Raw genomic sequence first — 13,166 nt, forward strand, 5'->3', positions numbered from 1 at the left:
TCAATTTCCAGAGTATCTGTGCAAAGTGCAGGTCGGTGTGACGTCTTGACCGCTGTCTTCAGATCAGATCAGAACAGAGGGGTTGAGGTTTGATTCCTCCTCCTCCCCGCAGCAGGTTTCGCTTTGGGAAGACCAGAGACAAGCCTATTAACAGCCTACTGTTGCGCGGATGCGGAGAGCACCGCGCGGGGACAGTCAATCGCAATGCAAAATATGAATGCACTGTAGGCTACTACTCGGAACTCCTACTACGGTTCTTCAACAACAACAATAACAGAGTTTTCCGCACGGACAGCACGCTTCTTTACTGCTAAAGGACGATTTTTTCGGTTGGGTTTGCGCGTTTGGAGTGAAAATGCCCTTCTGCAAGCGCACAATAGTTCCCAAGGATGTCTGTAAAAACGACGCGAAGAGGCAAACTGCGATTTTCGGGGACTTGGTAGACGTTTGCGGGTTCACTCTGTGTTCGGTGCTCCGACAGCTCTCGGATTTATCCCGGCACTCCGTCAGCATCTTGGAAGAGCTCGAGGGCGAGCTCGTGTCTATCTGTCACCGGTCGGGCACGCTCGAGGGCAAGGTGATCCGTTTACAGCGACACATCGCTGCGCTCGCCAGTAAGCCACCGCCAAAGAGTAAGAAAAAATCACACTGTATAATTTTCTATCACTTGTGTGGTGTGGCCGGAGTGAGTCTTGCAACTCACTGAGGTCAACTTGAAGTTGAATGTGTGGGAGAGGTATTCAAAATCGCCAGTTTGAGGTAACTTGGAGGGGGTGAGGGAATAGAGGAATGTCAATTTATTGTAAAAAGGTGGATGACATCAATGCGTGCGTTCCTTATGGCTGCTTTTCACCTACCACTCTGCAGACTTCAATGACTGTTTGCAAAGTAGGCCGAAATACCAGTGTGTTGAGAACAACATTAGCGTGAGCAACAACGTGGAATTGGCGGTTTTAAAATAAAAGTTCCCCTTTGAAATGTATGCAAACGGTTAAAAATAGTGGAATCATGTCACAATTGTATTAGATAAGGCTAAACAAGGTTGGAATGTTATTATATAAATTAAACAAAAGACAATTTTACAAAATACAAAATCAGTTGAAATCCCACTGTGCCTGTGTAGACTTCAGAAATGCAATGGGGGCATACGTTTGTTGCAATGTACAGCCTTACCTATGGTTTTTTGGTCCATGAAATGGGGTATCAGCCTACTCTGTGACATCCACAGATTACAATTCTAAAGAGTTTACACAAATATTGGCGTCATAGCTCTTATTGCGGGACTCTGAAACCACTGTGAAATTAGCAGCATTGAGCTCACCAGTCAACCTATATGTATTGAACATTCATATTGCAATGTACAGCCTTACCTATGGATCTTGCGTCCATGAAATGGCTTATCAGCCTACTCAGTGACACACACATAACACAACTATGTAGAGTGTACACAAATATTAGCGTCGTAGCGCTTATTGAAGGAATTTAAATGAATTTACTGTTGTGTTGAATATCAGTTGGAAAGACAAAACACCTTAAAAACATTTCTTTGCTTACCCTGTTTGCTTCCAGTGGGAAATAAAATGCCTTTCCACACTAGACTTTAGTTGAAAAGCCAACTGCTTCAAAGATGTAATGTAAACAATGATTGACTGGCATAACGACCTAGATTATCCTAATGGTGCCTTTACACATTTAAATCATCTCAAGGCCGCGTTGACGTGCCAAAATATGCATCAGGTCAATCGCTTGGCCTGACGAATAATAAATATAAATACAGTAAAGTACACACACTAAAGGGTAAAAAAATAAGTTTGAAGCAAAATTGTGTTTTGTAGACAGTAGGCCAGGGCATTCAAGGAGTTGCCTCCCCCTTGCCCCACTAAATTTAAAGTCCCATTATAAGAGCTACGATGCTAATGTTTGTGTAAACTCTTTAGAATTGTAGTCTGTGGGTGTCACTGAGTAGGCTGATACCCCATTTCATGGACCCAAGATCCATAGGTAAGGCTGTACATTGCAATATAAGTATGCCCCCAATGCAATTCTGAAGTCTATAATTTTTTCGTCATCAAATTAACTAATTATTGTCTTTTGTTGAATTTATATAACAACATTCCAACCTTTGTTTAGCATGATCTAGTCCAACTGTGCCATGATTCAACTATTTTCATCCGTTTGCATCAGTTTCAATTGGGGACTTTTATTTTGAAGGCGATCCGCCGATTCCACTATTGTTGCTCACGCTAATGTTGTTCATGACACACGTGGCCTAAGGACTCTTCCTCTCTCCCTCCCTCCCTCGTTGAACATATTTTGACTTGTGTTTTTAACCATCTACTCCAATTCCATTCATGTTACAAAACAGTAATGACTTTATTTGTGAAGATATGGATAGAAAGGTATGGATGTAAAGGTGTAGTATCCATCCCATGGCGCGGCCACTTGAAACACTGCGCGAGCCACTGCCACAATGTTATGTCACAGTGCCAACTGGCTACTTTGTCGCCAACTCACTTGATTGCGACACGCGCTATATGCATAGTTACGAATATCGACAGAGCACATGATTACAGATTTAGATTTCACACCGGATAATGATATCTTCGAAAACGTGACAATGACAGAGTTACAGATAGACGGTACGCTAATTCAAATAGAAAGAGGCGCACGCCTATGTTTGGAGGTGAGGTGAAGATGACATGAGAGACAGCGTCCCAAATGGCACCCCATGGACCCTGGTCAAAAGTAGTGCACTATAGGGAATAGGGTGACATTTGGGATGCAACGCATGACAGCTGTTCTGTCTGAAGTTGAGAAACATGTTTTTGTCTCTGCCCTCTTGGTTTGAGGACAACCAAACCAAAATGAGGTGACAGGCATCTCTTAGAGACTAGAGAGACAGAACATATTGCCCAGAACATAACAAAATATTTCCTATGAGAAAGATATTGGAAGTTCAACAGCTCTCCAAAGACAAACTACCAGTTTAAATGTTATGATATTGTAATAACATGACATAACACAACAATGATAATGTAACATAACATGATAAAGAAAAAAACGTTGTTTCCTGTGAGAAAGCGATTGCAAGTTCAGCAGCCCTCAGTTGGAGAGTGGAACCTCAGTCATGATGGAGTCAGAGAGAAACTCGGGCTACAGTTTTTATGTGATGCTGCTGGTGTAATAACAGGACTACCACAGTACAGAAGTACCACGGCAAGTCAATGGCAACACACCTATGACTCAGTTGTTATGTCAGTTGTTATGGCAGATAAGAGTTGTGCTGAAGACCCAAATATGCAACATTGACTGGAGGTCTGTGACATACACTATATATACAAAAGTATGTGGACAACCCTTCAAATTAGTGGATTTGGCTATTTCAGCCACATCGTTGCTGACAGGTGTATAAAACCGAGCACACAGCCATGCAATGCCCATATACAAACATTGGCAGTAGAATGGCCTTACTGAACAGCTCAGTGACTTTCAACGTGGCACTGTCATAGGATGCCACCTTTCTAACATGTCAGTTCGTCAAATGTCTGCCCTAGAGCTGCCCCGGTCAACTGTAAGGGCTGTTATTGTGAAGTGGAAACGTCTAGGAACAACAACGACTCAGCCGCGAAGTGGTAGTCCACACAAGCTCACAGAACACATAGCACGCAAAAAATCTTCTGTCCTCGGTTGCAACACTCACTACTGAGTTTCAAACTGCCTCTGGAAGCAATGTCAGCGCAATAACTGTTCGTCGGGAGCTCCATGAAATGGGTTTCCATGGCCGAGCAGCTACACACAAGCCTAAGATCACCATGCGCAATGCCAAGTGTTTTTCATGGTTCGGGCTAGGCCCCTTAGTTCCAGTGAAGGGAAATCTTAACGCTGCAGCATACAATGACATGATTCTGTGCTTCCAACTTTGTGGCAACAGTTTGGGGAAGGCCCTTTCCTGTTTCAGCATGACAATGCCCCCGTGCACAAAGCGAGGTCGTTTCTTGTAGTTGGCCATCAGGTTTGTACACATCTCAGGAGGGATTTTGTTCCACTCCTCTTTGCAGATCTTCTCCGTCATTAAGGTTTCGAGGCTGACGTTTGGCAACTCGAACCTTCAGCTCCATCCACAGATTTTCTATGAGATTAAGGTCTGGAGACTGGCTAGGCCACTTAATTTGCTTCTTCTTGAGCCACTCCTTTGTTGCCTTGGCCATGTGTTTTGGGTCATTGTCATGCTGGAATACCCATCCACGACCCATTTCAATGCCCTGGCTGAGGGAAGGAGGTTCTCTCCCAAGATTTGACGGTACATGGCCCCGTCCATCGTCCCTTTGATGCGGTGAAGTTGTCCTGTCCCCTTAGCAGAAAAACACCCCCAATGCATAATGTTTCCACCTCCATGTTTGACGGTGGGGATGGTGTTCTTGGGGTCATAGGCAGCATTCCTCCTCCTCCAAACACGGCGATTTGAGTTGATGTCAAAGAGCTCGATTTTGGTCTCATCTGCCCACAACACTTTCACCCAGTTCTCCTCTGAATCATACAGATGTTAATTGGCAAACTTCAGACGTTCCTGTATATGTGCTTTCTTGAGCAGGGGGACCTTGCGGGCGCTGCAGGATTTCAGTCCTTCACGGCGTAGTGTGTTACCAATTGTTTTCTTGGTGACTATGGTCCCAGCTGCCTTGAGATCATTGACAAGATCCTCCCGTGTAGTTCTGGGCTGATTCCTCACCGTTCTCATGATCATTGCAACTCCACGAGGTGAGATCTTGCATGGAGCCCCAGGCCAAGGGAGATTGACAGTTCTTTTGTGTTTCTTCCATTTGCGAATAATCACACCAACTGTTGTCACCTTCTCACCAAGCTGCTTGGCGATGGTCTTGTAGCCCATTCCAGCCTTGTGTAGGTCTACAATCTTGTCCCTGACATCCTTGGAGAGCTCTTTGGTCTTGGCCATGGTGGAGAGTTTGGAATCTGATTGATTGATTGCTTCTGTGGACAGGTGTCTTTTATACAGGTAACAAGCTGAGATTAGGAGCACTCCCTTTAAGAGTGTGCTCCTAATCTCAGCTCGTTACCTGTATGAAAGACACCTGGGAGCCAGAAATCTTTCTGATTGAGAGGGGGTCAAATACTTATTTCCCTCATTAAAATGCAAATCAATTTATAACATTTTTGACATGTGTTTTTCTGGATGTTTTTGTTGTTATTCTGTCTCTCACTGTTCAAATAAACCTACCATTAAAATTATAGACTGATCATTTCTTTGTCAGTAGGCAAACGTACAAAATCAGCAGGGGATCAAATACTTTTTTCCCTCACTGTAAAACTGGGTGTCAAATGAAAGCTAAGAAACTATATCTTTGGGAAATGAAGGCATAGATACATTTTTCAACCATTTTCCATCTGGATAAACAGATAGAAAAGGGGTCTTAGAAAACATTACCAGAAAAAGTCTTAAAAGGTATTAGATATACCACTTCTATTTAGTTTTAGAGAAATTGTTTACCTTTCTGTAAGTTTAAAAATATTGCCTTGTACCTTTAAAAATATTACCTTTTTGCCTTACCAAAAACCCACATATCTTTAAGATATTTTTTAATTTCTCTCCCTCATGAGGTAATGGTAGACCTATCAATTAGTTGTAGTGATTTTACTGATATCAATTTTGTTCATGAAGTGATTAAAACTCATAATTCCGTTACAAAATTTGGTCGCGGAATTACCAAAAAATCAGTAATGGAATTACTGCAACTGAATTGGCTACAATGGGCAATCATAATAGTCACAAACCACAGTTTGGTCACCTGCTACTGCCCTCCCTTCCACTGGCATACTGTTATGTTCAGCTCATATGTTTTTTCGTTGTCTTTCTGTCGTCTGGTGGTCAAACCAAGTGTTAAAACAGTGTAAGTCTGGACAACCCCTCCCTCTCTCTCTCCCTAACTCTCTCTGGCTCTCTCTCTCCAGTTAATGTCACCTATCCCAGCTCTTACTGACACCTACCCATGAGCCCCCTCTCTTTCCATTTACTGTAACCAGCATCCTCACCCACTGAGCACTGACTGACACCGGACGTCCATGGACGTTGAAAAGTTGTTGACATTTGGTCAGTCCACCCTTGCCTTGATGTTAACGTCCACAGACGGACCGAACTGGTCCAAATCTGAACCTATCATAGACGTATGTTTTACAAGTTTGGGTAGTACAGTACAGTACAGTACATTAAAGAATAGTATATTACAGTAGAGTACAGTATATTGTACTGTACAGTACTGAACTATACTCTACTTTACTGTACTGTACTGTACTGTACTGAATTCTACTGTACTGTACTCTACTGTACTCTACTGCACTGCACTGTACTGAACTCTACTCTGCTGTGCTTTGCTGTGGTGTATTGTACTGCACTGTACTGTGCTTTGCTGAGCAGTGTTGTGATGTCCAAACTTGTGAAACATGAGGAGAATGACATTCATATCCATAATTATGCATTTCTGTGGAGTACAGATCAGGGACCCAAGATGTAATTCCGTTACCGGGTGTAAATCCACTTAACTTATTGTAGTTCAATAACCAAAATAGATTTCTTCAAACTCAAGGGTGCCTTGTCATAGCTGACACCCCATTCTTTCTGCAGACATCTTTTAATCTTAATTTCGAGCAGATATTTAACAGAGGTTTTGGAAAATGTGGTCGCATAAAAATCTTAGGAAGATTTGAACGTAATTCCGTTAACAAAGTTTGCATCTGCACAGTTTTTTCACTAAATTAGTTTTTGTAAATGTTTCAGTGGAAATTGTCAAACGTAGTCCTTGTGCATAGACTTGTATGGTTTGTTAATCTTTGAAATCAATGGTTTTTGTTTGGCATACATTGAAAATTGAAAAAACGGAGTCAACGCGTAATTCCATTACTTTGGAATTGCCCTTAAGCTACATGGCATGATGTCACTAGACCTTTGTTTACCCAGTCACATAATTGGGAATTAGAATAGGATCTCTATGGTCAGAGATGACAGAAAATAATCTGTTATCTCCATGGAGATAAAACCAAGTGTTATAGCTTGTCTATGGTTAGATTATCTCTTCCTTCATGCTGTTATTGCTCACAACAGTAAAACAGTCCTACACACAATTCACTCAGGTTTTTGGGGGGTTTAGTGTTACCAAATGCGTGTGAGCCCTACTGTTGCCTTGGAACCTGGAATTGAAATAGATTTTTGGGGGGTTTGTATCATTTGATTTACACAACATGCCTACCACTTTGAAGATGCAAACAATTTTTTATTGTGAAACAAACAAGAAATAAGACCAAAAAACAGAACTTGAGTTTGCATAACTATTCACAACCCCCCCCCCCCCCCCCCCCCCAAAGTCAATACTTTGTAGAGCCACCTTTTGCAGCAATTACAGCTGCAAGTCTCTTGGGGTATGTCTCTATAAGCTTGGCACATCTAGCCACTGGGATTTTTGTCAATTTTTCAAGGCAAAACTGCTCCAGCTCCTTCAAGTTGGATGGGTTCCGCTGGTGTACAGCAACCTTTAAGTCATACCACAGATTCTCAATTGGATTGAGGTCTGGGCTTTGACTAGGCCATTCCAAGACATTTAAATGTTTCCCCTTAAATCACTCAAGTGTTGCTTTAGCAGTATGCTTAGGGTCATTGTCCTGCTGGAAGGTGAACCTCCGTCCCAGTCTCAAATCTCTAGAAGACTGAAACAGGTTTCCCTCAAGAATTTCCCTGTATTTAGTGCCATCCATCATTCCTTCAATTCTGACCAGTTTCCCAGTCCCTGCCGATGAAAAACATCCCCACAGCATGATGCTGCCACCACCATGCTTCACTGTGGGGATGGTGTTCTCGGGTTGATGAGAGGTGTTGGGTTTGCGCCAGACATAGCGTTTTCCTTGATGGCCAAAAAGCTCAATTTTAGTCTCATCTGACCAGAGTACCTTCTTCCATATGTTTGGGGAGTCTCCCACATGCCTTTTGGCGAACACCAAACGTGTTTGCTTATTTTTTTATTTAAGCAATGGCTTTTTTTCTGGCCACTCTTCCGTAAAGCCCAGCTTTGTGGAGTGTACGGCTTAAAGTGGTCCTATGGACAGATACTCCAATCTCCGCTGTGGAGCTTTGCAGCTCCTTCAGGGTTATCTTTGGCCTCTTTGTTGCCTCTCTGATTAATGCCCTCCTTGCCTGGTCCGTGAGTTTTGGTGGGCGGCCCTCTCTTGGCAGGTTTGTTGTGGTGCCATATTCTTTCCATTTTTTAAATAATGGATTTAATGGTGCTCTGTGGGATGTTCAAAGTGTCAGATATTTTTTCATAACCCAACCCTGATCTGTACTTCTCCACAACTTTGTCCCTGAACTGTTTGGAGAGATCCTTGGTCTTCATGGTGCCGCTTGCTTGGTGCTGCCCCTTTCTTAGTGGTGTTGCAGACTCTGGGGTCTTTCAGAACAGGTGTATATATACTGAGATCATGTGACAGATCATGTGACACTTAGATTGCACACAGGTGGACTTTATTTAACTAATTGTGTGACTTCTGAAGGTAATCGGTTGCGCCAGATGTTATTTAGGGTCTTCATAGCAAAGGGGGTGAATACATATGCACGCAACACTTTTCCGTTATTTAATTTTTAGAATTAGTTGAAACAAGTAATTTTTTTTCATTTCACTTCACCAATTTGGACTATTTTGTGTATGTCCATTACATGAAATCCAAATAAAAATCTATTTAAATGACAGGTTGTAATGCAACAAAATAGGAAAAACGCCAAGGGGGATGAATACTTTTGCAAGGCACTGTATAGGCCTAGAAACACCTCAGTCCCCTGTCTTATACTGAGCATAGAGTGAGAGAGGAAGGAGGGAAAGAGCAGAGAGAGAGAGGGGGTGAGAGAAGGGAGAGAGGGGGGAGAGTGGGGGGAGAGAGTGGGGCGAGAGTGATCAAGAGGCCACAACATGTCGTAGTTTCTGTTGCATAGTAAACTGAAGATGAGTAGCAGTTTCCTTTATCAGTTTCCTTTTCCTTATCTTAGTAGTTCCCTGCTCTGTCGCTCTTTGACCTCAGTGTGTGTGTGTGCTGTGTTTTATCACTGGAAGCTGTTAGTCAGTTGTCAAGTGTGAAAGCTAGAACCGAAGAGCTTGTCCTTCCTGTGGAATTCTCAGACCTCTCTCTATCTTCTCTCTCTCTCTATCTTCTCTCTCTCTCTCTATCTTCTCTCTCTCTCGCTCTCTTTCTCTCTAGAGCAGAAAGTCAGAGTGAGTTTAAGTCAGGAGACCCAGGCAGACCCTTTAGTGGAGCTAAGGACTATCCCACCCTGACCTCCCTCTTCTCCCTCTATCCTTCTCTTCTTCTCTCCCTCTCCCCTCTCCTCCCTGTTTTCTTTCAGGGAAAATACCCACCTTGGTCTTCTGCCCCCTCTCTGCTTTCCTCTCCTCTCTCATTCCTTCATCCTCCTCCTCCATCTTTCCCAGAAATCCCAGAAATTCCCACGCAGGCTGGACCTGAAACCTCAGAGAGTAATCCTCTGCCTGTCACGCCCTGACTCAGGGGACGCTTATATGTTGAGTCAGGGTGTGTATATTCCTTGTTGTGCTTGTTCTATGTATGAGGATCTAGTATGTCTAGTTCTATGTTGGCCGGTGTGGTTCCCAATCAGAGGCAGCTGTCGCTCGTTGTCTCTGATTGGGGACCATACTTAAGCAGCCTATTGGCACTGTCTAGTTGTGGGATCTTGTTCCGTGTAAGGTTTGTTGTTCTGTACTACCTTGGACTTCACGTTTCGTTTCCTTTGTTGTTTTGTCGTGTTGTTTATTACGTTAATAAACATGTACGCATATCACGCTGCGCCTTGGTCTGACCCGTCATTCAACGAACGTGACACTGCCTCTCTATGATTATTTGGATGGTCAGATAGAATGGCGATCAGATCACTCTACCTGTGTCTCTGTTCTGTGTGGTCCCAATGAGTCAGGGTTGGAAACAGCAGCAGCAGCAGCTAACTACCGTGAAGACCTGGCCAAACACAGCCATGTTGCTTTTGGATGCTTCAGAATGTTTTTTTCTCTCTCTCTTGATGATTTAATGGGCGCTTGTTTGGGTTGCTGTCTCATTGTGAAGTGTAATTTGGCACTCAATGGATTTATGATTATTAAAGAGAGAAATTAGGATTATGGGTGTGGGAGAGAGGGGGGGGGGTAAGGAGAGCGAGAGAGAGATGTAATGGGGAAGAGTGAGATAGGGGATATAGGGTGAGATGGGGAATAGAAAGAAAGAGAGGGAAAGAGAATTGGAGTGCATGTTAGGTTAGAGAGGGGAGAAAAGAGAGGAAGAAAGATGGAGTGAGTGTTGGGATAGAGAGAGAGGGAAAAGGAGAAGGATAAAGAGAGGGGGAGTGAGTGTTGGGACAAAGGAGGAGGGGGATCATGAGGGGGAGATAAATTCAGGTGAAAAACGCAGAAGAAAAACTATTAACAACTTCCTGCCCTGGCTGCGAACCTTTTCTCTCTAGCTTCGTAACTTCAACTTTTCTCTTTCTTTTAAATCATGTTATTTCCCCCCCTCTGTTGCACTTTTAGGCTCGGCACGTTGCCCCGGCCACAGTCCAGCTGTGGACAATGCCAAAACAAAGCCAGAGCAAGTGTTCTGTGGAGCAAACTTCTGCCAGAGTTCTGTGGGGGTGTCTCTGTCTCTATGTTTCTGTTCTACAGTGCATTGTTCTGTGTTCTGTTCTCACCAGAGACTGTTGTGTGAGACACACACACACACTGAGCTTGCTTGTTTTTTATTTATTTGTAATAATTTGTTTAATTTTAGTTTAAAAAAATGTGGGGGGTAGATCAGCTTAATATTGCAGATAGATTGTAACTTCCATCAATGTAATTGTCTGCATCACTTCCAATCCCCCATGTTCTTTATATATATATATATATATATATATATATATATATATATATATATATATATATATATATATATATATACATACATACATACATACATACATACATACATACATACATACATACATACATACATACATACATACATACACATACATATCCTTTAAAAATATATATATATTCCCCTTTATTACTTTCCAACCCCACCACCCTTTCCCTACTTGGAGTAAACTAGTGAACAACAATGCTTAGGCCTCTACTTCCAGCTTATGCCTACTATCTACATTTTATGGAGACAGTCAATTTTACAATAATTATATTTTGTTTTTTCTCCTGAACTTCCTCTACTCTCAACCTCTCCGATCATTTTCAGTTCTGTGTTCTGTTCTGTTTCAGTTCTGTGTTCTGTTGTGTGAGACACACACACACACACACACACACACACACACACACACACACACACACACACACTGAGCTTGCTTGTTGCAATAATCTTACTCACAAAGATCAGGGAGAAAAGGAATAGAAAGCAGAGATGGAAAGCGATTTGTCAGTCTGTGTGAAAGCAGCTGTTGTGCAATAAGTTGGGAGTGTTGCTGACTGTCATCCTAATGCTTCCCTAGAGCCACTCTCTGTTGGCTGTGCGTGTGAGTGTGCGCGCGTGCATCCCATCTCTTCCCATGGAAAGATATTACTGTCTGAAAATACAACAGAGAGAAGCAGGACACAACTAGGGCTGTGTCCTAAATGGCACCCTATTCCCTACTTTTGGCTATCGGCCCTGGTCAAAAATAGTGCACTGTATAGGGAATAGGGTACCATTTGGGTTGAAACGACTTAGGATCTAATGGAATTAGAGCTCATTGTGAGGTCAGCAGTTCCCTGAAGTAGGAAGGAGGAGACAATTTACAAATTCCTTGGGAGGAGAGGGGAAGGGTTGAGGAGGGAGGAGAGGGGAAGGGGTGAGGAGAGGGGAAGGGGGGAGGAGGGGGGAGAGGGAAGGGGAGGAGGAGGGGGGAGAGGGAAGGGGAGGAGAGGATTCCAAAGAAATCAAATGTACATTTCAATGGTGATTCACCATCAGATTATAGCTAAGGGTGTATCCGAAATGTCATCATATTCCTTATGAATTGCATTAAAATGAGAACTTAACACACCTGGCACACCTGGTCAAATAAAGAAATTGAACGAACGAATGACTGTGAGACAGAGAGTAAGAATGAGAGAAAGCCTGTTCTGCTATGTTCCCGTGTGTGGAATGGTGTACTGTAGGCTGGGCTACATGTGCTGAACAGCACTGGAGTTTCCGCTGGCCTGTTGAGCTGTTGGCTCCAAACTCATCTCTCTGGGCCGATCTTTTCAGGCAGGAAACCAGCAGCCATCCAGCTCTTTAGGACTGCAGTTATCCTCTGTGCACCTATCCTCGGTTATTCTCTGCAGATCTTTTAGCCGTCCCAGTTCACTAGTTCACTGTAGTGCTGCTTACTTCTCCTCCACTCCTCTACTCCTTTCTGCTTACACTGCACAGGGCATCTGTACACTGTTTACACTGTCCTCAGAGCTCAGATTCCTATCGAATGGAGAGAGGGAGAGGGAGAGAGAGACACACACAGATAAGATAGAAGTCAGAAAGAGAAAGGGGGGAGTGGAGAAAGAGAGAGTATGAGGGAGAGAGGAGAGGGCTCACTTCCGTTTAGTCAGACAGACAGACAGACAGACAGACAGACGGTAATCATTAAAGTGATACATCAGGATCTTGGCAATGATGCCCTTTATCCACTTTCCCAATCAGATGAACTGTCTCTGTGTCCAGTCTGAAGGAAGTTATAGGTAGTTTCGCAAGCCAACGCTAACTAGCGCATGCTAGCAGATACCCATAGACTTCCAGTTATTGTGCTAACGCTAGTTAGCAATTGCGCTAGGGCTAGTTAGCAACTTCCTTCAAACTGCACGCAGAGACATTGCCAAAATCCCGAAGTATCCCTTTAGCATGTATCTGTCCAAACATTCCATCCTACAGTAAACAAGCATGTGACAGATGCATATCTCTCACTCTCTCGCTCACTCGCGCTCGCTCTCTCTCTCTCTCTCTCGCTCCCCCCCCCTCTCTCTCTCTCTCTCTCTCTCTCTCTCTCTCTCTCTCTCTATCCAAACGTAAAAGTTTATTATTAATGTGTAGACCAATGTCTAAATGTGTTGACATGATAGCTCAGCTGAATCGAACACAGCTTGTTTCCAAAGCTAAGCAGGGTACAT

At 43.3% G+C, this 13,166-nt stretch overlaps 1 pseudogene across 1 annotated transcript in view; it reads left to right on the top strand.

Moving 5' to 3' along the window:
- Positions 1-355: 355 nt before the first annotated feature.
- The window catches only part of LOC311132387 (NHS-like protein 2), a 112,620-nt pseudogene continuing 99,809 nt past the window's right edge, over positions 356-13,166 (top strand). The window contains exon 1 of the transcript in view: positions 356-632. The product of the transcript in view is annotated as an NHS-like protein 2 (transcript). The remainder of the gene's footprint in view (positions 633-13,166) is intronic.

This window comes from Coregonus lavaretus (genome assembly GCF_964263955.1).
Source record: "Coregonus lavaretus genome assembly, chromosome: 7".
NCBI classification, from domain to species: domain Eukaryota; kingdom Metazoa; phylum Chordata; class Actinopteri; order Salmoniformes; family Salmonidae; genus Coregonus; species Coregonus lavaretus.